Below are 22,337 nucleotides of genomic sequence, written 5' to 3' on the forward strand. Positions count from 1 at the left end.
TATGGACAAATGATGAATATTTAGCTGTGACCATGGAGCAGTACAATGACAAAAGACGTTACTAACTTCCCTGACAGTTCTGGAAACTTTTCTACTCTTTTCCAATTAGTGTTTTGGTTACCAGAGTTTGGTTCAGGGTTGTGGCTCAGCCATGCACTTGTTTCATCCTTGGATAAAGGTGAATAAGCAGAGGGCTTACTTATGAATGGTGTCCCACTTTACTGGCAGTGCTCTTAACCACCACTTCTGTCACTGCATTAACTGAACTCAATGTTCTGAATTCCTAGAGATCATTTATTTGCCTGTCATAACTGTGTTTATTAGATTGCACTGTGGTGAGAAATTAATTCTACATCCATGCTGAATGAAAAGCCTCGTTCTTCCATTTTTCTGAAGTTTCAAAACTTCAGTGTTGCCATTGTAGGAACATATAGAGAGGTGAGGCTAAGCTAAAGGCTCCCTACATAGACTGTGCTTCTTTGCTTGGAAGTTGAATAAGTTATATATTTCAGGACAGCTGTTCTTTAGGTCATGGAGAGGTTCAGCTTGTACATCAGGTGATCTCAGTTATGGCAGCATCGATAGCGTTTGTAATATCCTGAGCTGTAAGGATCCACAAGGATCATAAAGTCCAGCTCTTATGCCCCAGATTAATTCTGGTGTATTGTGGAGTTTCGTAGCACAAGTAAAAACCAATTTCCAAAGGACTCCACAGCATAAACATGTATACATCAAGAGGAGATAACAGTGAGTAAGACATGTTTGGCATGGTGTATGATTGTAGTTGTGCAAGAAGCTAGCATAATCATGAGTCGGGGGGGGGGAGACACACATTAATTGTTTTGTGTTACGTTGGGTGGAAAACTTAAAGGGGAATTGCTGAGAAAGGCCTTATACATGAGAGGCAAAGTGGATCAAATCCAGCTGGATCCTTCAGGCACTGGGATGGCACAAACAAACCCTGTCTTACTATAATAGCCGCCTTGGAGAGGTGGGTTCAGTCTAAATGCTGCATTACTTTGATTTTGTCAATTAAAGTCTGATGCAGTTAGATGAAGCCCTTGCTCTGTGTACTTCATACTGCAAGATGTTGAGGAGACTGGCCCCGATCCAACAAAGCACTTAAGTGATTCCATTAGCCTAAATGGCACTACCTGTGTGCTTAAAATTAAGCATGCACTTAAGTGCTTTGCTGGGTTTGTGCCAGTGTATGCAAAGGGTGGCAATATTGGATTCGTAGTGAGCACCAAAGCCTTGCTTTGGTTTTTGCACACATGAGGTCTATATGGTTTCATTTACTGCCTCTTTAGGCCAGCTCTTCACATTGTGATTTTGATAAAAATAAGTGACGACACCGAATAAATCACCCCCCAAAGGTGCTTCTTGCACAGGATTTTTACAGTGCGTGCTATCAAAACCTGTTCACCCAGAGTAATGCCGAACTGAGCAGGTCCAGTTAACAACACTAAAGCATGAGGCAATTAAATACAGAGCCTGACACCTGGTAACCTGTAAGCGTGGTTTGGGAGCAGTTGAAGAATGTTTGAAAGGGCTGATGTTCTTGACTGAATAGGCTGCATAGCCAGATGCTTAATGGTGTTCTTGGATCAAAAGGATACACAGTCTATATATAATTGTGATAAAACTGTATCATAAAATACTATAATCAGTATTACTTAGTTTATATACTTTTATTTAAAAACCCCAAAGGCACTGTGAATTCAGAAATAAGCATATCCCCTGAGTCTGAAAAGTTAGAGGTCATACAGGTGCCAGAGTCCACTGAGAAAAATTGGAAATGATTTACCCTAAATTAAAGGCAATGGGCTTGGAAGGGACCTCAGGAGGTCATTTAGTTCATCTGTCTCTTTAAACCACCAGCACGATATATTCCCCAGTCTCCCCAAGCTATCTATTCCAGGGTATAACAGTCTTTTACCATTAGAAAGTATTTCCTGATGTCTGAATTGAATTTCCCTAGCTGTAATTTTATCTCATTATTTCTTGTCTGACCTACCATGCGCACGAAGAATAGATTATTCCCTTCCCCTCTGCAGCATCCTTTCGCAGCAGTCTCGGGGCAGTGCTGAGCTGCTGCTGCTCAATCTGCATCACTTCCCTTACTTCTCTCTTGCAATTCTTTGTGCTCCTTTCATTTCCAGCCCTCTGAGAACTTGCCCCCACAAAATATCCATGAGGGAATAAGAAGGGGGTTGAGACTGTGCTCTCAGCTTTCTAGGCAATAGACTGGTGCATATGGGTAGAAGAAATTCTGCAGCCCTGCCTTGCTGTACATCTGAGTATATCAGACCACCCAGTCCCTGTGTACATGGCTGTGTATTGAGATGACTTTCCTTATTAAAGAAACAATTCTCTCTCTCTCTTTTTTTTTTTTTTTTTTTTTAAACTTAGCAGCAGGTGATGCAGGAGATAAAACTGGTCGGACACAGCCGTTGCTGAAAGGCCTGTTTTCCCAGGGAAGCTGGGGCGTGGGCTTGCCTTCTTGCTCTTTCCCCTTGACCACTAACTTGCTCCTCACAAAGGAGCCTCAGTTCTAGTCCTGAATTTTGAGTCTGTTGGGAGGTAGGCAAAGGACTGAGACTGATGTGGTTAATAAGCTGCGGTGCAAGTTCTGCAAAGCTGGGCTGGGAAGCCCTTCAGGAGGGACCTGAAAGTGAGAGGTATAAAACAGACAGAAGAGGAAAAGGGAAGCTGCTCCTCCAAGTCTTCTGCACTGCTCCAGCTCAAATCCAGGAAGGACCTTTGCAGGCTCAGGATGTTCCAGCAGTACTCTGATGATGGATTTTTCTTTTTCTTTCGAAGATGCAGCTTGGCACATTTGATTGCCAGCCCTATCAGTGCTTGGACGCATCAGGTGCAGAGCTTTCTTCAGCCTGCTCTTTATTCCAGGATTAACTCTGAGGGCAGCAGCGGCTTGGGCACATCAGGGATCCACAGGTCAGCCCTTGCATTGCATGCTCACCGAGCAACCCTTCCCTACGTGCGCACGTGCATGGCTCTCTTTATTATTCTTGAAGAACCTTAGGAAAGTTTTTGCAGAGCATGGCCCTGCCTGCCTTGCAGCTTTGATAACACTCCCCTGTCGACAGCTGATACTCACGTGGGTACAAAGCCAGTTATATTTACACTCTCCCAGAAGGCTCAGTGCAGTTGTCACAACTTGTCAGTGGTCAGGACTGAACAGTTCGCTGCTGGAAAGAGGCTTTTCTGTTACAGAATTTGGCATGTTTAAAAAGGATCTGGGTGGCTGAGATTATTAAGATGTAATCAAATGCATTAAGGCAACTACTTCCTTCACCATTAATAATGAGAAACCTGAATATAATCTTCCCTTCAGTCTCTTGTTTCATTTTTGTGGTGAGAAATGAAATGAAAGCAATCAGGAGCTCCAGGAGCCTTTTTACATCACGCATTTTTGTTGTCATAAAAATTATTGAATAAGTACTCCTGTCATGTAATTTTAGTAAAAAAAAAATGTGGAAGAAGTCTGTCCCTTATCATAGCTCCTAAGCGTTCCCATAAATGAGAATTAGGTTCTTAATTCATAGAAGTACTTCAGAAAACTTTTCCTTAGCCTCACTTGCAGTATATACACTTCCTTCTCAGGTAGTCTGTTTCATTTTCAGCTTCCTGTGTGTGGTATATTTGTTTACTAAATCTTATACAATTTATTTTAAATCCTCCCTAAGAGTTAAGGGATTAGGAAATGATGGATTATAGCAATAATGATAGATCATGTTTAATGTCTTGCATATTTTTCCACTGCTGCAGGTTAAATAGTGACCAACCCTTACCTTATAAAGCCTCATTTAAACCTAATACTCAAAGGTAAATATTTCAGAAGTTATCATCTAATGCTTTTGTTTGACGTAGACTTACTCTTCCCTCAATCGAGGAAAATGAGGAAAACTGCATTGAAGTGGTTGAATTCCATTATCTTTGATTCTGCTCTTTTAAAACCGATCTTTTCACCGTTTGTCTAATGACTCCCTTGAGTTTGTTAACCTTTGTAATTATACCATTTAATTTTCATCTCTTAAACCAATTTATAGAGTAGGTTCAAGACGATTTCTTCATATCCTGAGTTAAGCTCTGTTCCCACCAGAACTTAGAACTGTAATTAGACCTCCAAGGTTGAGGGTGCCTGATGTGCTTTGCCAGTGCTGGTCTTGGGCTGATCTACCTGCAGTAACCCAGACTGTCAATTGCCATTGGGAGATCTCAAAAGTAAATTGGGAGAACTCAAAGATAATTCAATAGAGCAATACTTTTATTCTCACTTTCCAAAAAAAGTGAACTAAAGGGAAGTGAAATTACTTCCACACAGTAACAGAGGTAATGCCATTGACAATGAGGACTTCTGTAAGACCTGTATCATTCTGGTGGCTGTGGGGCTAGTCTTCTGGATCGGGGCAAATGGGACTAGGTGGATGTCCCTTCATAGCTGGTGGAGGTTGTGTGCAAACCTCTTCTCTCGCTCAGTTTGATTTTCGTGCTGCTCATGTATGTGCATGCAGGTGCTTGGCTATGTGACGTGAGTTGGCTTGAAGAGGGGACCTTTCTTCTGTGGTCTGAGTGAGTAAGTATTTTCAAAACCAGATATATGTGGCTTTGTTAGGAATCAGTTATGCACATGACTGTAACCTCTGTCTTCTTCGTGACATAAGGCACCTGTGAAATCCAGTTCTAAAAATAAGTCCAAAATAAGATTTTCATCATTGCAGAGATTGTAGGGCTCCACACAACCAGGATTAAGAATATCTTCTGTTATGCCATGAGGGACATGTATGACGTTGCTAGCAGAATAAATCACTTCATGGCATTTAGTTACCGCAGTTACTGTTTTTAAGAGAGCTTCATTTCCAGCAGGCAAGTGTCTTAAACATAAATGGGATCAAAACTATTCTTACAGGAATAAAATTTCAACTCACTGAGAGCAGGCGAGATGTTATGTTGCCTAGCTTTGAATCCTGTTCGAATTTCTGAGCTCACTTGCACCGGCAGAGCAATGTGGCACCACGATGCCCTGGTGGTTTAGCCCTGAGTCTTCCTTCTGATGTCAGAGTAATCACCCTCAGCACCTTTTCTGCTTTGGCTCTCAGAGCAGAACTCATTCTCCTGACTATTTGTGTGATGAGATTTGCCAGCACAGGGCTAAAGAAGTCTCAATTCCTTCTCACTGTTTGCTGTTCTTGTTCTGGGGAGGTGTGGGCCTGATTTTAGCCCTCTGATAGGGCTGATCGGTTCTTCCAGACTCCCCTTTCCCACCCACAGGCCCTTGGAATTGCTCTGGAGGTGGAGTGGAATTTGTGTAGAGATTTTTTTTTTTTGGAAGAGGATATCCTAACTGTGCCCTACAAGAAAAGAAAAACTTACTGTAGCCTGTAGGTCTTCATCAATTGGTCCCTGCATTTAGCTCGCTGTGTAGTGAAGAGCTTTGTTAGGGATGTGATTTCCCTGTGCTCTGCCAGCCCTTCCCTGCAGGGAAGGACAGAGGGGCCATGTCTTCCTCCTTTCACCAGAGGGGTGGAATCTGCCCAGACTTTTTTATCCCCTCTCCAAAATGCATTGCCAGCTTCACCTCAAAGTGGGACAAAAGAAGGGTGCTTTTTTATTAATTGTTACATGGGAAACCAGCAACAGCACTGTGAGTATGAATCTGTCCTCCAGCTCCTGGCTTGTACTTCAGTCATACTTTGTCAGCCAGACAAAGCTCATCCCTTACATAAAGCCCTTGCAGAGGATACCCAATAAGAATGCATGAGTGATGAAATAACAAGTCTTGGCACTTCGTAAAGAAGCAGCCAAACATTCAGCTGCAATCACTTTTATTAAGAGGAGAAACTGCTCGAAACAATAGCAGTCCAAATAATTGATGAGAGAAGAATTTGGTCTCTGCCTGGTGGCTGCACTAACTTGCTCTTGTTGGCTCGGTTCATGTACTGCAGGTAGGAGCCCGAGCAGTGATTAAAGAAGCGAAATATTTTAGGCACACCAGAATGTAGCCATTCTCCCAGTGAACTGGACAAAAATAGCTCTGCGGGTAGATAAATGGAAAATGAGGTGCTTTTATTTCGTATTAAATTAGGGACCAGTTATCTTTGTTCCTCTCCCCATGCAGGCGGCAGTGAAGCAGAATGATATTTCTGCGGCCAGTGCCTGGCATAGGCTGTGTGCAGCTTTTCGGTTAGCTCCTCGGGAGCTGAGGCAGGGAAGGCTGTGCCTTTCCTTCGTGTGCTCACCAGGCAGGAGGAGAGGGTAGGTGTGGGCAGGAGGAGAGGCGAGTCAGTGCTCCTGCAGAAGAGGGGATGGAAAGCTCGTCCTGCCTCAGGGCTTCATGAATTCTCATCAATTCTCATACTTTGGTCTGCTTTTATCACCAGAGGGGTTCGTGGCCTGGATCACCTCTCTCCCTGCTTGTTGGCCACAGGAGGGCAGAGACAGGGAGCAGAGAAGGGAATGGGAAGGACCCTGCATGGAGAGGGACAACACCTGCTGGGTGCCCATATCACCCTGTCCCTCGTCTTCACTCCCGTCATAAGTAAAACCATGTCAGAGCTCTGCTGTTGAACACTGAAGCTGCTTTCTGCGAGGACATTTGGACACCATGAGTCCCAGTCACATTTTAAAGATCATCAGACCTCAGCAGAGAAAGCCCCATGGTGTTCAGCAGGACAATGTAGGGCTGGAAAGCACTATCAGGGCTTAAAAGAGCAGCAGCTATGGATAATTCAATTAATCTGTTCAAGAAAATGAGTAAATAACAACGTTGTCCTAAGAGTTATGCTTAATGTTCCTTGAATGCTGATAATTTTTTATATAATTTAGCATGCTGGGCTCTTCCATCCCTGGAGTTCCTTCCAGATGGGATAGCAAAAGTGAGAGAAAGAAAGCTGTCACTGCCATCAGCGCGTTGTTAGAGCTAACGCAGGACTTGTCAGATGATGCCTGGTTGCTGCTGAAAAGCTCTGTATTAGAACAAGGCTGCAAAACTGCAACATTTATCACCTGTGAGCATTATTTGAAAAGATCATTTAGTATCTGTCAGGGCTGCTGTAACATTTTTTTGGCCAAGGAATTTAAGTGGGAAGATGTGTGTGCGTGCGCTTGCAGTTCTGATTAATTGTAATTGTAATCTCACATAATGCACTCCTCAGCTTGACATTTTTAAAGTAAGGGTAGGTTGGTTGATTCCTGAAATTAATTATAATTCAGATTTTGGAGTGTGAAATGGATAGAGAGCTTTCTGTAAACCCTTTAGCCACAGCCAGAATTTGTACTGATTTATTATGCACTGCTACTATGCTCTGCTGCTCATGTCATGAAATCTTTAGGAATTTATTGTGAGAAAATGGCTCCTTTTCACAAGTTTGATGCAAGGAGAAGATGGAATTGGTATTTTAATTACATTTTTATAAAGGAAAACAAAGCCATTCATGCCTGTGGTCTTTGGTAGACCTGATGAATTGATTTTCTGGTGTTCCTAATTCAGAAAAACTTTTTATCTGCATAAATCCCTGGGTGAAAGTTTTAATGACATGAAAGGTAGCATATGCTGGGATAACTTATTTTCCTTCCTGTGCACGAATAAATTACCCAAGACAAAACACTTCCTAGCACTTCAGCTGGAGTGGTCTTCCCGTGCTTCCCCTTTAGGTGTTAGACTCATTAATGCTTTGCTCTGGAAGGATTAAATCGCTTCAGGACAACTTAGTGACAGTGGCGGCAGAGTTACTAACTTCTGAAATCAACAAATACCCAAAATAAAGATCTGCTCCTAGGAGGAGGTTTTGGAATGACAATGGTCTGCACAAGGTGTTACTGAGGAAACAGCAATGGCAGCATGAAGACTGCTATCTTAATCCGAATTACCTTTAATGTGTAAACAGTTCTCTTTAATATTAATGAAGAAACTTGCCAATTGAGAATTACAATATAGTAATGTTTAATGCTCTGAAGTACAGAAGATGGAGGAGAATACAATTAAAGGCTGTCTGGGCTCTTATAGAGTAAGTCAGATGTGTGATTTGGATCTAAGTAAATGTTTGTAGCAGTGTGATGGGTATCGGTGTATCTCTGTTGGATATCAGAGCCTCAATGGGAGCTGCAAGCAGACTGTTAGAGAAGAACAACAGATTTTTTCATTAGGCTCTTCCCTGTTGGCTAGGAAAGATAAGGAAGCCTTCTCCCCTGCTTGACTCATGCAGTAGATAAGATAAAGATCTTTATATGAGATAAAAGCTAAGTGCAGCCAGAACTTGGAAGAGCCATTTTCTAGGAGGCAAACATTAGCAGGCATCAGTTTGAAAAAGAAAATAAGACATTGATATATACTGTGTTATAGAAGAATTATGATTCTGATAGTGAAAGCAAACCCCTAATTGTTGATTCCAGATGTACTTTCTTTTGGAGACTGGGACTGGACAGAGGCATTGTCTGCAGGTTTCAATTTCCCCGTTTGGAGGCTGGGGAAATTCTGTCCTTTGCTCTGAGTTGGGCTTCGAACCATGTCAGCATGCAGGCATTACTTGCAAAAATTGCTAACCTTAACAGGCTGCAAGGTTTGTCTTGTAGGGATGAGCATATCTTGAATTTGTTTTGTGGTAAGGGCAAAAAGACTTCTTATTCTTCAGCAGTACCCAATCACTGTACTGGTATCATCCCCCTGTCATTAGACTAACTCAGAACCAAGCAGTAGGGCTTTCTTTCCTTGGAAGACTCCTTCTTCAAAACAGTAACAGAGTTTAGATTGTCCATTTCTCTCCCTCAGATTTTTTTTGCCTTTTTTCTCCTCTTAATTATCTGCATTGCTGCTCTCTGCATATTCACTACCTCACTCGCTCCTATGAATATAGATTCTAGGGATTGTGCTAGCACGCTTTCCCTTCTGTTCAGAGATCCAGCCGGTGCTATGTGCAATATTAGAGCAGCACACACAGCATATTGTACACTGAGGCTGCACGATGAGCTCTGACTGAAGCCCCCAGGGACAAATAACCCAAATACAGGCCTGTGTTCCTCTGGTAACTTGGCTGTAATATACCGTTCATTATGTGAGTGCTGGAGCGCCTATGCTTTTATGATTAATGTTACACAAAATATAATTTTGCTGTTGCACTGTCTCCTATTTCAGGAAATATTTCCCTTCTAAGTGAATAAGTTCTTTTGTCAATAACTCAAGTAATACAGTTTTCACATTATCCAAATTCTTGGGCTTTCCTCCCCCACCTTCCCCTTCATATAGCCCGTCTCTGTGGAGAATGAAGATCACACCCTGAAACCCAGAGTAAAACTCAGAGACATATCTTAACATTACCTAGGTTTAAAAAGAATATTGAAACACACGCAACTCTCATTAAACATCTATATATAGGGATCCCGTGAAAAATGCACAAACATCCTTAAGTGGAAAGGTATAAATGAACCAAAGCAGTCTCCTCTGCAGTGCAACACCTGAGCAAGGCAGAGGCTCAGGTGGAAGAATTATTTGCTCTTGGTCAGGTTGGATGTAGCATGGTTTAGGCTTGCTGGCGTGCTGTAGTCCCTTGCTGCACTGATGCTTGGCTGTCAGCAGCTGGCAGGCTGCTGTCTTTTGGGGAGCAATGGGACTTGTGTGCCCAAGGTTTGCTGAAACCAACTAATTAATCAGAGGAAGAAAGTGAGAACGAAGTGGAAGGATATTCAGGTATGATCATCAGGTATCTTACATAATGGATTGTAATAGAAAGTGGCAGAAGATGCTGGCAATAAAATCTGAAAATGAAGTGCATTCATTTAGCCAATTAAGATCAATCAGTGGAGTGAAAGGCACTGTACTGGTTGCAGCTAATGCTGAGTTAACATTTTATTGCTAGTAACTACAAAATTGGCTTACCTTCCTATTTCAAATCTGTTTCCAATGCCTTTATTCACACATAAATAATGAAATAATATTATGATTTATTTAATTTTTCTCACCCATCTTTCCTAGTTGCTGGAGTAAAATCATAGTGTGCTGGAACATGAGCTTTTCCTCTAATTCTAAATAGCCATTTTTCCCTGCCTTTTTGTGACCTCTCTTCAAAACTGTTTCATAACAGTATCCACCCATGATTTCTTTTACTGAAGTGAAAAAATGATCAGGACTATATATGTATTTCCTTCCAAAAATAAAAATATTTTCTTGAATGCTGACCCTTACCTTACTTCTCGACAGAAATGTGGTTTTCTACAGTTGTTTGATTTTGGAGAAGAGCTTTAATTGGAGGCACAGATATAGCAATGATGTCCTTTTGCTCTAATAGCTTGTTGGCTCAGAGAACCAACTGGAGCTATCCTGACAAATGAATTTGTATGGGTGTGAGCTCTGTTTCCCCTAGGGATGTGTGTGGTCAAACTGCACCCGCAAATCCATCCTAATGTGAGCCAGTCCTGGGCTTGGAGGAATAACCTGCACTGGGAGAGAGGCGCTCTTCTGCTGGTGAGAGGACAGCCATGCCAGGCAGCAGGTGCTGGGAGCAGTGTGGAGCTGGGGTGTGAACGTGGGCTTGGAGGATGCTTCGTATCGAGCAGCTCTATGCTCTCTCTAAGGCCCCATTAAAGCATTTCCCCATCCTTCTGGCCATATCAAATGAGAGAAGTTTGGCTTGCAGAGAAAGAGGGATTCAAATGACCATGGGCTTTTGGACCTGGACTCCACCCTGTTCTGGGGTGCTGAATTGAAAGCAAATCTAAAGCTGGACAAAACACAGCCAAAAAAGCATAGGTGACTTCTCTGTTAGAGAAGAGCTTTCTGTCTATGCAGGAACTAAACGTCTCATGCAGACCTCTTCCACTTGCTAGCTCCTAGAGGCAAATATTTCTGGTCCTGAGCATTGTTTGACCACTCCAGGGCTAGGAACAGACAGCTGTTTTTTTTTGTTTTGTTTTGTTTTGTTTTGTTTTGTTTTGTTTTTGTTTTTTCCCTGCATGTATCTTCGTTGAAACTGACTTCTTCCACAAAGTAGAACAGTCTCAGACAAATGGCAAACCATTGCAGTGAAATTTTGAGAACAGCTACTTTCCACTTTTCTGCCAAATATATAAAGCCATAACACCAAATCCCCCCCCCCAAAAAAAAACAACAAAAACCAAACACCATAAAATACAGGGCAGGGGAGCATTCTGTGGCTTTGGGGAAAGGAAAAAGACAATAGAAAAATATGTGGCATCCTACAGCAAAACCCCACATGGACAGCAGTGCATACTTGATGCACTTAAAAACACAACAAAAACAAAACAAGAAAACAAAAACAAACAAACAAAAAACCCTACCCCAAAATAAGGTAGATCATGAGTAATGTGAAGCCCCATTGCATTGTATAACATTTTGGATGGCTCTTTCTTCCAAATGAGTGGGAGATCAGCGTGCTCTGTGGTGGGAGCTGATCTGCAGAGTGCCTGAAATTCAGCTTGGACCTTGTTTAGAGAAACTGTTCATGAGGGCTGTGTTTTGTAAATGCAATGCTAAGAAAATCTGCAGGAAATTTAGGAAGAGCAGGGAGATGTTTGGTTGTATTTGTGAAATGTCACAGAGCATTTTGGGAGCACTTTTGACTCCGTTTGATATTATTTTTGTTGTGTCTTATAGTAAAAGCATGACTGCAGTGTCACCTTATAAATTAAGCAGATGCCTCAGTAGACATTAAGCAACAAAGGGCTGCTTTTACTGGTGCACATAAACCTCAAATAAGAAAAAACATTTTATCTTGGAGCGATAACCAAACAAGTAATAACATGGGTGCAAAGCTTTACCTGGTTTTATCTAGCACCTGCCCGTTCCTTTAAAGGCAGCCCCAAGAACACACTGCTACTTGTAAATTCCCCTGTGCCTGAATTAAGAGGGAATGGTGCTGAGTGTGGTAAAGATGTGGGAAACACCCTAAGGCCCAATTGAAAAGAAGAAACCACACACAACAGTTATCATCTATCCTGGGATGTTCTCCTCTTTCTACAACGTCTGAATGAAAACATTTGCTTATATCCTGCAGCACGGTGCATCTGATTCCGCTTTTGCTGACATCTGTGGCAAGATGCATTAATAAAATTGGGCTCCTGCCCATTGATAGGATCTTCCAAGTGCTCACTTCCCTGTGAAAGGCAGCAAAAAGCAGCAGAGCCTCTTAGACTCCAATGACCCTTGTCCAGCAGAAAGCTGAATGCTTCGTGCTGATGCAATTAGTCTCCACTGGTGTCTGTAATAGAGCAGGTTTCCTGCCAATATACTGCTGCAAATGTACTGTGGCCAGTGGGGATGCTGGGTTTGCCCTGATGTCTTGGAGAGGAGAAATGGTGTTTAGGATACGTCTATACTGCTGGATACGGCTTCCAGCGTAGCTGGAGAAAACATTTGTGGCTTTAGGTTGATGAAGTGGACTACCGTGATCACAGGGATGGATCCAGCAGTTTTCAGAGTCTTTGCCAAGCAGAATGCCCAGCATGGACTTATCTGTTTTTGGTTAGACAGCACTGCCTTGTATGGCAGCGAGGTGGGGTCCAGCCCAGGCACTGTGTGATGCTGAGCGCCCTCCTCTGTTGTCACTTGGGTCCCTGGCAGGAGGGGATGCGTGCCAGCTGGGCACACATTTCCCCACAGCTCCCGGATGTTTCTCTGCTCCTTCCCAGATCTGTGGCTATAGCCCAGAGTCATACAGGAAACAGACAAATCTCCAGGAAAGGCCTCCAGCAGTGGCACAAATTATGCAAGGATTCAGGCAAGTCTTAACCTGACGTCTTTCAAAGTGAAGCGCAAGACCCGCTGCTTCCAATTGCTTTTGCCCGGTAACAGGCAGTGAAGTGCAAACAACATCATTGAATGTGGGCAATGACAAGGAGAGAAGAGTTGAATCAAATCTGGGAGACAAATAATTAGATGGGGGTTTCTCCCAGAGATGTTGCACCTCCAAACCTTGTTCAAACCTTGCAAGATTAACTTCTGCAGAAAAGCTGTAAAAGCAGGGAAAGGGGAAAAAAAGATTACATTCCAATGGAGCCAAAGACCATGGCCTCTTTAAATGTTATTAAGTCAATAATTAAGTGAATTTGAAGTGTGAACTGTGTATCCACTCTAAATGGATTAATGATAAGAGAATTCATATGAAATTGCTGTGTTGATTTTATGTTAATGGCTGTTTGAATATAAGCTGAACTATTAACCAAGGATAAGTGGAACTAATGTGCCAGCATTACTATAGAAATATAATTGAAAGGATGGCCTGCAATTTGCAGAGGGCCTCGTTTCTATAGAGTGGGTTGGGGGAACAAAAGCTCCCTTGGACAGATCGGAGGGATGTCTGTTTGGGCAGGAGGGTTGTAAAGGGAGGGATGCCTAAAGAAACATGCATGGCTTAAATAAAAGCTCCGGGGAGGTGAGTAATTCAGCTGTCAGTAGCAATGTAGGAGACATCCCCAGGGCAGGGGATCTGTTTCAAGATCACCAGTTTGTGCTGAGACTGCAACCAAGGAGCAAATATTCCCTAGACCTTGGAAGTAAATCTGGGCTTAAAGCTACGTTTTACAGGAGCCAACCTTTCCCCTTGCTCCATCCCATGCAGAAGGCAGGGCGGTGGGAAAGGGGAAGCTGCTTGAAAAACACAGGAAAAGCTGTGTCAGGTGGTGGAAAGGAGGCACTGTGGGTAGGGACAGCATGAAAACGTGCAGAAGGAAATGTAAGCTGGCTGTTGGAGTACTTTTCCAAGCAGCAAAGTCTGCTTGATTGTGGAACCCCCATCAGTTGAATCATTTCAATGTAAGCTGGACAAAACCCCTTAAGAAAACACCCCAGACCATATTCATGCTTTGACAAGCTAGGATGAACTATTCAGTCATTCTGACTCTGACTTCCTGGGGGAGATGACTTAAAATAAGGATAGGATTGAGGGTGCTGAATGCCCATCCCAGTTCCTTGCAGCTCTCCCTCCCCTCTAGGAAGCAGGAGTTGAGGTACTGGGCAGGCAGCGTCTGGGCACAAAGGCAAGAGAAATCAGGGGTACCAGTGCTCTTGAAGCCTTGGTGCCCCCTCATTTATGGCTGTTTTATGTGTTAGTGTGGTTTCTTGTGGTCTGTGGGAGCTGGGGTCTGCTCTTTGTAAAAGCATCCTCACCTCCGCCTTTTGTAGGGCTGGCTAGAAATCTGTAAATTTAACGTGACTTTTAGTTCTGAGATGAAGCTGCAAGGTCTCAGATGCTGTCGTGTGACTGCTAGGGACTGGAAAAATACCAGTTGGACCTGGTCGAATCCCCAGAGGTCTGTGACAGCTGTTGATTCTCAACTTAGATGAGAGTTAGATCAAGCTCCGTAGGTTCGCACATAAACCCAGCAATGATTTGTCAGAAAATAAATCAGGGCTCAGAATTTATGGGCAAGTAGTGCTTTATAAACACACAACTGGCTAGGTGATTAAAAGTGTTGTCTGTAATATAATGCTGCTGATACTTAAAGAAAATGTAAATAAAACGTTAATCATGTTTTTCATCCTTTTGAGGCTTGTCTGCCAGAACTACAAACAAACAGTAACAGCATATAGATGTTGGGAAATTAAGCTGCATGATTAGCTAATCTCATCGTACTGAGTCATAATGATAAACTGGATCGTACCTATTTTGTAGTTTATTAATGTTAGTATGGCTGTGCTTCAAGGTCAGAATTTTTATTTCTCTAACTTAATAAAAATGCATGTTTGGAAGAAACTAAAGTTCTTTTGTATTATACATTGCAGAAAACACCAATATTCATTGCTTAGAGGCATGAAAAATAAAACACATCTTACAGCTCTGGGTGAAATTCTTCCATTATTGATTTGGGTCTGACTATTAATACACCAAACGTTATATTTTTCACTCAGAGCCAAATCTCCACATCCCCAGAATATGCAGCATGCTTAGAAATCTACATCTTTGTGTGCAAATATATAACTGCAAGTTTACAAATGTAATTCTGCATATTTACATGTTCAATTTGTCAATGCCCTTCTCCTCAAGATATTATATATATTATCAAGCGTTGAGGCCTAGCTCCCTGGGTCTCTCTCTTCTCTGGTGCAAAGCTTGGTACAAGTAAGCATAATTCTCCATTTGTACTGGGATGAATGCCTCCTTAGTGCTAGGTTTTGATATGCTCGCTCATCCTCCTTGAATATCCCTTTATTTCCCTGGTAGCCCAATTTAGCGATGGGCATACCAGTAATTTCTTTTGCACTTAGAGTAATATAACACTTGACACAGGGAAAGATATGTGAGTAGCTCTTTGTAAAAGAGAGGATGAATGAGTGCAGGTGGTGAAAGACTGAAATCCAGCAGCAGAAGTGGGAGCCTCTGCCTGGATGAGGGGCTTGGCAGGGTGGGAACACCAGTCGAGAGGGCTGGGAACAGCTTACCATTGCAAGCCTTTTTTTCTTTTTTTTTTTCTTTTTTTTTTTCTTTTTTTTCCCCATAGTACCAGAGCTGTGTGTCCTTTCAGTGGCAGACATATGGGCAGCCCTTAATGAGGCTTACATTATTGCTGCTTAATATGCAAGTTGTTTTAAAGCAAGCGAAACTCGCAATGGTAATGAACACTTAAGCAAAACACATTTTTTTTCACTGGCCCATTACTATCTGGAGATAGCTAATATCTGGTAAATGATTTTTCTCTCAAAGATAATGCCCAGCTAAGCTGTTAATGCCTCCTCCCGTGCAAGGATGATGTCAGGTCCTCTAAAAGTAGGAGCTTGGCTTTAAGACTACAAAATCTAAAAACCAAATATGAAATCTGGCAACATTTCCATTTGCCTTTGGTGCCTTCAAGGGAAGCCCAGGTTGGTTTTGAGCTTTTATCCAAAATCATCAGAGCTAACTAGCTGGTTTTTGTTTTGCTTGTTCTCAAGGTTAAAATTCTCAGTTAAATGCTTTCAGTAGGTGAGGCTTTCAGGAAGATGCCAAGTATAACAGAAGTCCTGTTATGGCCACCAGCTAGTAAGAGCGTTATGGGGAGCAGGGGAGCAGGCACCCAGAGCATATTTTACTGCAATGTTTTGGGCAGAGGCGGTTCCTTTGCAAGCTCTGGTCCCTGAACCACTGGCAGGAAAGCTGCTTCTCTGAGAGAGGAAAAGGTGACTTGCTCACAGCTTCCTGCCAGTCCCTGAAGCATACTGCAGCTCTGATGGTCAGCTGCCTCTGCAGGGGCAAATCTGGTTGTCTTCTTGTTTTATGGGCTCTCAGTACTGCCAGCCACAGGGCAGTGCTGGCCCTCTCAGCAGCAGGCCTTAGCAAAACCCTTTCTGAATGCCAAGGAGAGAGCAGAGCAGAGGATTAAACCCCCTATTTATTTGCATGCCTTTCTGTTTTGAAGAGCAGTGACACTTCAGATGTACCCATGGTGTGCACAACTCTGGCACCCTGAGAGGTGGTGGAGAAACCCAGCTTGGGAGCTGGAGAAGTGCAAGAAGAAGTGTAATTTTCCCTTTTCTGTTTCAAAGTGTTTCCTTGAGTCTACGCTGGCTCTAGTTGCAGTCCTGTGGAAAGGGAAGAAGGAGATGACCTTGTGCAGAGTACAGACTCTGCCACAAGCATGGGGACTTACTTTGCATAAGGTGCTGTTCCTCCCACCAGCACCATGCTCTGATCACCTCCTTCCCCAGCCAGCACCACCAAGCCCTTTGCAAGCATCCGAAAAAATATCACAGGTAGCTGTTCTGCCTCCAGAGAGTTTGTATTCCCCACTTCTTTAATAACCTAGGCTATTAAATTAGAATAATATTAAGGGACAGTTTAGTGAGGTTGAAAAGGAAAAAGCACTGCCAACTTGGGTAGAAAAAAAGTATCTTGAGTCAGGCTTTCGTGAATTGCACAGAGGTCTTAAAAATTATGGTTAAATGGACTAAATTGGCCCCTTTTTACTTTGTGTTCTGATTTCTGGGTCTTCAGGGTACAATCATAAAGTCTAGAAAATTACTGTTAATAAAAACTAAGAGAGGAGCTAGCTGAGATCCTCATGTCATTGCATGCTCCTGGCAGCCAAAGCTGAAAAACACTAAAAAAAAACACAAGACTCGAGATAAAAATCATGTGAGCTAGCAATGCTCTCCCCGTGAGATCCTGTACCTCCTTCAGAGAAGGTAACTGTGCTTTTAAAATTACTCCATTGCAAAATTAATCAGGGGAAAGGATCAGCTGGAATAAATGGAAGGGATTTTTGCAATGACGGAGATTTATGGCCGGAGGAGGCTGACTCATCCCTCGCTGCAGCTCTGGTGCACGTCCTGTCACGCTGCTTCGTTCCGGGCTCTGGCCACGTCTGAACCGAAGGCATGTTGCATGTCTTGACTTCCTTCGGAGAATCAGCAAAATCAGAGCACCCTGGGTCGGGGACGTTAAGCGGTTTCTTATCAGGAGGGTGGCAAGGCAGCAGGGAGGTGAAGTCTGTACGCGACCACGGTGCACAAAATTGTTGTTTTCTTCCCTCAGTAAAGGAAAAGGCCAATTTTCATCTTCACCCAGTCTAGGTAATATTTCTGAAGTTAGTTAAACTCACGTCGTGACTGCAGAGTTGTACTTAGTCTGTCAGATCCTATTGATTTCGACGTACCAACATTTTGTTGCAATATTGCTAAGTATATTCTAGCTGTTCAAATAGTACTTTCCAAGGCTTCGTTCTCCGTTTGATCTGTGAATGATTTACAAACTGCTTCTGATTTCTGAGCTCACTATTAGGTACTGGGCCATGCAGTTATTTGGAAATGTGTATGATTCAAGCAAATCATTGACAGCCCATGAAGCGCTCGTGTGAGGGGATGTTCAAAAGCACGGTGGATAAGTGAGCGACAAACGAGTGTTGAAAGACCAGAAAAGCACAGCTTCTAAGCCCTACTTGTACCTGTCTTCTAGGTGATGTGGTGATTTATTATTTGTGCAGTAATCGGCCATGTTATTTTTACTTTGTAATTTTGATGGTTGCAGCCATCCCCGAACAGCAAAATGATGCAAAGGGAAAAACAGATGGTGAGAGGGACCACTGCCAGCCCAGCAAGCTTCCTTGGAGTCCCTGATTGATTTTTCCCATAACTACTAGTGGTGTTTTGACCGGATGAATTTTGATGTTTGTCAGCAAAACCAAGGGGCTGTGAGCTCCCTGGGGGTGGAGGAGAAGAGAAGATTCTTCCAAACATTAATAGCTTCATGTGTTTGCAGTACTGGAATTGAAATACAGGCTTGGCTGCTTGGCTAATTGTGCTCTCAAAGTTGATAGTTGGAGAAAATGTAGTGAAAATGCCCAAGGTTACTCCATACTGACTCCTCAGGTGTAGTTTGTCCCCAGGTCCTGCATGTCATTTGGAGGGAGGTTGGTACGAAGTGTGCAGCTCCGACTGACTCTGCTGTGTGCTTGTTTCAAATATACCTCATACAAATGTATGGAGGAGGATTATTTTGGGACTTTGTGAACACAGTGCTACAGATAGAGAGAGAGTAGCTGTAAATGCCCGGGTGGGAGATGGATGGATGACAGCATGTTAGTGCTTGGTAGCAAAGAGTTTTGGGAACAGAGTGCACCTAATTCTCCTTTCATTGATACTGAAGAGCTCCATTACCACAAAGCAAAAAATATCTTACCCCAAAAAAGGCAATTCTTGGCAGGAGTATACCAGCTGTGGCCTGTAGGTCGCAGCAGAGTGTATGCTTTTCAATAGGAAATACCACTTCATCCTTTGTTTTCCCAAACTGGAATTCCCCAGTAGGATAAGCCAACACGTGTCTGGCCATATTGCTAACAAAAAGCCCAGCCTTGACCTTGCTGCCAGACCAGCAGAGTTTCTTTAGTTTTTCTCTCTGTGGGTGTAAGCCGAGTTGAGTGGGTCAGAGCACGTGAAGCAGCACCAGCGCCTTCCCCCTCGGCTATTTCCAAGCCTTCCTCCCAGAGATCTTGGCTCAGACATCAGGGCCCTACACAGAGCCTCCTTGCAGAGTTTGTCCCAACAAAACCGATGGAAAGAACTAAGATGCAACATAAGGAACTGGGGAGACAACTGGTCCTGGAGGCCCTATTCCATTAAGTCAATTCAAATTCTCCATTTTCTTTAATGCACTTTGTATCTGGCCCCAAGTTTACATAAATGCTATTTTACCATGTAGTTGTTGTTAAGTTCATCTATCGCATAGCAATGGAGATATGCAAAAAATACGATGCCACATACAGTGATGCAGTGAGAGACTGTTCCACCGCGCTAATGGGGTCCCATCACATGCTACAGGAATGAAAAACCTTAGCAGAGGTTGGTGATGTAACTTCTGGGATGTGAAGGTAGGAATAAACAACCACTTTATACATCAGGTTTGTTCACTTCATTGACTACTCACAAAATGTTAAATATGGGTACGAAAAAAATTACAAACCAAAATTGTATGGACGTTTCAATGACAAAGTGTCCTGGTTTTCACCAGGAATTGAGGAGAGGAATCAAGCACTTTGTAAAGACCATCATAAACATGTAAAAATATATGAATGCCAATGGAAATTATTGACTGAACAATCTCCTTTTTGGTAGGAAATATGTTTTTATCAATATTTGTACTGATCTGCTTGAAATACTCAACGAAGAATGGGAAAAACAGTCAAAACTCTGAAAAATTTAAGGCATGTTTGGAACTGGCTGAAAACCAGAAGTCATCTTGAATTTATTTATTTATTTATTTATTTTACAGGAGAAGCGGTCTGTTTCTTCAGGGTTTCATTTAGTGTAAGACTAGAAATAACCATGAGATCATTTACTTTGGCATTTTGTTTAATGAAGGCTAGTTACCCCTATATTTATCCTAAAAACTTGTATTTGGTTGATTATTTTTTTCAGAGAAGTGACTAACATCTAGTTTTGATTTGTATACGCTTAAAACTGCAGAATCCACCATTTCCTCAGTATTTTATAGAAGCAGTTTATAACTTTTCCTATTAAAATGTGTTCATAATTGATCACTTAAAATTGTATGGCTTCACATTTAGGACCTTGGCTCTAGTTATGCTTTGCTTCATTAGATGAAAGGGTCCTTTGATACCCCATGTTTTCTTTTGTCTTTGTGAACACACTGTAATCAAGTCACCTTTCCATGGTCTTGCTGGTTAATTAAACTGATTAAACTCCATAAATAATATGTAAAATATTTTGCTGAATAGTTTTAGTCTTCTTCTTTACTCCAATTTTCAGCAGCCTTAAAAAATGCAGATGCTAAAACAGGAAAGTGGCTGTGTGCAGGGATAAAAATACTCCCCCCTCCACTTCCCGTGTTCTATTCTTTTAGCGTATCATAGGATCAAAAAGAAAAAAGAAAAAAAAAAAAAAAGGAAGGCTCATTTCCAGTGGTTTAACTTTGTCCTGACTCATGGCTTTCTATCTTTCTGCATAGTCCTCCTTGCTGCAGGCATGGCCTATGTTCCTCATTGATAGCTGTGAAAATTTTCATTTGACTGCATTAAAATATATCTTAAGTGCCCTGAATTACTCAAGACTGGCCATTGCTCTCCACGGTTAATCTCTTCTTATCTTCTGATGTTGGTTCCCACATGTCAGAAGCTGCAGCCCATTGCTGAAGCTCCAGACTGTGGTTGGCACACAACCATTTCATGCTACAAACAGCCTCTCTACTACAGATGTGTCCTAATGTTTTTATAATCACCATGTTGTGTTCTGCTAAGCCATATGACTCACCAACTCCAAGAGTGTTACATCTATGCAGCTATCTTTATCAACCAAACTCGTAATCTCATCAATGAATGAAATCACATTTATATGATGAGACCTGTTTTCCATAAAATCATGATTACTGGTGTTAATTATATTGCTATACTTTATTATTTTAATGAATTGCCTTTATTAATTGAAGCTTTGTCAGCTTTCCACTGCTTTTCTTAGCACTGACACTGGCCAACTTGCCTACAGTCACCTGGGCCATCACCATTCTGCTTTTGACTCTTGGCACCACATCAGCAGTCATCCAGTGTTTTGGAATTTCCTTTGTGTTAGCATATTTATTAAAAGTTAACTTCAATAGGCTGTTATATATAATGTGGCCCAAATACTTCACATTATTGGTATTCTCTGTGCTCTTCAACCTCAGTGGCGACACATTTCTATTAAGGGCTGGGAGGGGGAACTGCCGTCACAGATACACATCCCTCAGGAACTCCTCTGCATCAGGGCTATGCTCATGTTAAACTGGCAGGTATTCTCACCTTCTGGCTTCTCTGTCATGACTGGGCAATTGTTTTAGTTGTTCTTCTTATCCATGGATGAAATCAGATAGGAGATTTTTGATTTCATCTAAAACGTCGGGACAGATGTGCCCAGCACATCAGCAGCACCAGTCACTGGAAGTATCATGTGTAAAGATTTCTGTAATTCTGGCACAGTCAGAGCTAATGAATGATTAGAACCTGTCATATGTGCGACTTGAGGCTACTGTTACTCCACAGAGCTGAAAACCCTGCAATCTCCCAGTCATCCACACAGAGTGACATCCGTTTCTCCATCAGCTTAGGCCATGAGACAGCTGGGGAGCTGTTCCTGTTCCTGGGAAGCAATATCCGTTCTTGGGGGGGTTACAAAGGAGACCTGTGTGGTGTGACATTTCCACGTGAGCACAGCTAAAAGCAGCCTGAGGCACACTGTCAGTCTTTTCCAAACAGAGCTCGTGGTTAGTTTGGTTTGGTAAGGAAAACTCTGAGCATCTCTCAGGCATGCTATCCAGACAGATGTATTTTATAGGAGCGCTCTGCAAAGCAAAGCATTTTGTGTTTCTTATCCTTTATTTGAGGTAAATAAACAGAAGTACTTATGACAATTAATTACCTGCCGGTTATTCCCAGGGAGCCAGGATTACATGCCAGAAAGCTGAGTGAATTTCTCTATCAATTGTTGGATGTTTAGATCCAATGATCAAGCAGCCTGTTCAATGTAACACATGCTCCCGTTTATACCACTAAAGGAGGAGGAAAGTCATGATGAAAGACCACCATTTGGATCCAACTCCCAGACATGACGGAAAATAAATGAAATGCAAAATTGTCCAGATTGCAGCACAGATCCATCCGTCTACAGATTAATATCTCTCTTTCCCCACTTGGAAGTGCAGATGACATAGTGGTAGACTTGCAAATGGATCTAGTGCCGAATGTGTGATCAAAATCAGCCGTGTGAGGGAGGAATTTTGCCCAAGAGGCAGGTAATTTAGTACAAGTCTAAAAATCTCTGCCTTGAGAATACGTAGTAGTCTCATTAGCAGCATCTCCACCCGCTACATGTCCCCTGTTGCCCATTGTTCCGTGCAGACCTTAAC

At 42.5% G+C, this 22,337-nt stretch overlaps 1 protein-coding gene across 2 annotated transcripts in view; it reads left to right on the forward strand.

Moving 5' to 3' along the window:
- The window catches only part of LOC118174326, a 153,214-nt gene that overhangs the window by 15,392 nt on the left and 115,485 nt on the right, over window positions 1-22,337 (forward strand). For both annotated transcript variants that reach the window (XR_004754616.1, XM_035339599.1), the window contains exons 2-3: window positions 3,793-3,849; window positions 4,539-4,600. The gene's annotated coding sequence lies outside the window, so the exon portion shown is untranslated. The remainder of the gene's footprint in view (window positions 1-3,792; window positions 3,850-4,538; window positions 4,601-22,337) is intronic.

The sequence above is a fragment of the Oxyura jamaicensis genome, chromosome 14 (genome assembly GCF_011077185.1).
Source record: "Oxyura jamaicensis isolate SHBP4307 breed ruddy duck chromosome 14, BPBGC_Ojam_1.0, whole genome shotgun sequence".
In the NCBI taxonomy this organism is placed as follows: Eukaryota; Metazoa; Chordata; class Aves; order Anseriformes; family Anatidae; genus Oxyura; species Oxyura jamaicensis.